The sequence below is a fragment of the Chrysochloris asiatica genome, unplaced genomic scaffold (assembly GCF_000296735.1).
Source record: "Chrysochloris asiatica unplaced genomic scaffold, ChrAsi1.0 scaffold00021, whole genome shotgun sequence".
Taxonomy (NCBI): Eukaryota; Metazoa; Chordata; class Mammalia; order Afrosoricida; family Chrysochloridae; genus Chrysochloris; species Chrysochloris asiatica.
This window is the reverse complement of record NW_006408539.1, coordinates 20,532,994-20,534,727: the sequence shown is the minus strand read 5'-3', so window position 1 is coordinate 20,534,727 and position 1,734 is coordinate 20,532,994.

The following is a 1,734-nucleotide window of genomic DNA, read 5'->3' as shown; positions in this document are numbered from 1 at the left end:
TTTTTTTTTTTTTTTTTCTTTTTGCTGGTGGTGTTTTCCTGTTGTATGCTCCCCTTCTACCTTTGGATGAATCTTTCTCTCCCTATATTATTACCCAAGAAGAGACAGCAACTGCTGCTGTATATGACTATACACATATAGTCATATACAGCTACAACCACACTCTATGATACACCAAAGTCCAGGCAAGAACCAATAGCAACTGCCATATACCAGCGAGGCAGAAAACACCTGTGAAAGTTACTCTGAGTTAAGTAATAAGAAGAGTGAAAAGGGAAGCCCACATACTGCTCACATCAACCTGGAAGCAATCAGAAAGCATAAAAAATACCAAAACACATACTCTATTAAGTATAAAGGCCACAAATAAACACTGAACATGTCCAAGAGGCAAAAGCAGATGACCATATCAGCACATGTCCAGAAACAAGAAAAAATGTCTGAGCTAAATGACCTAGAGGTAGATCTGAACTACATTCTGGAAGGAGGGCAGGCCTTGAAAATGCCTGAGAAGGAATCCAAAAATTGATTGTAAAATGTTTCAAAACACTTTACAATGGAGTTGATAAAAATAAGGAAGAAGTCAGGAAAGTGCTACAGGAATAACCAAATAAGAAACATACAGCATTGGAAACAATTCAAAACCTACAGAAAGAGATCCAAATGATCAATAATAGAATATCAGAAATTGACAATACTCTGAAAGGGCAAAGGAGTAGAATAGAAGAGATGGAAGGCAGAACCAGTGAGCTGGAAGGCAAATCTCTCAGTACCACTAAGACAGAAGAGCAAACAGGAAAAAGGATAAAAAAAAATCTGAAGAAGGTCTAAGATTCATGTTGAACAACATGAAGAGGAATAATTTAAAATTATCGGCATTCCAGAACAAGAAGAATCACACAAGTCCACAGAAGAAATAGTTGAAGAACTGCTGGAAGAAATTTTCTCTAATATCCTGAAAAATGAAAAGATAAACATTCAAGAAGCTCGATGAACCCCAGGAAGGATAGATCCCCAAAAGAAAAGCATATCATAATCAAGCTCTCCAAAATCAAAGATAAGGAGACACTCTGAAAGCAGCTAGGGAAAACAGAAATGTTACATACAAAAGCAAGCAAGTCAGATTAAGCTCGGATCTCTCAGCAGAAACCAAGAGATTTTTCCAAAGCCATTCCTGCACTACAAAACACCCTAAAGGGAGTTCTTTGGCCTGAGAACCAACAAGAACAGACAACAACCAGAGATTGACATACGTGGCAGCACCTCCCAGAATTAAATTGAAAGAAGGAAGAGTTGCGAACAGAACAAAACTATAAGAACAAACTCAGAGAATTTGGTAGATCAGTCTATGATCTAAACAACTACAATGTAAAAGAAGGTAAACACGTAGGAACATAGGTCCAGATGGTGAGAAGGTCAGGTCGATTACAGGATAAAATAGACTGCACTAAATGGAGAGAAAAGTTAATGGACTATACGGCAACCTCAAAGAAAATTAACACTTCACAACATATCAAGAAAATGAAAATCCAGAAGAACATGGAAACATTAAAACCATGAGGAAACACATAAGAAAGAACACAAAAAGCATGAACTCAACAAAGGAAGACACACAGAACAAAGAAAGCAGCAACACCACAAAAAAAAGCAAAAACCATAATGGCAGCATTTATCCATACCTATGATAATTACACTGAATGTAAACAGATTAAATGCACCTATTAAGAGAAGGGG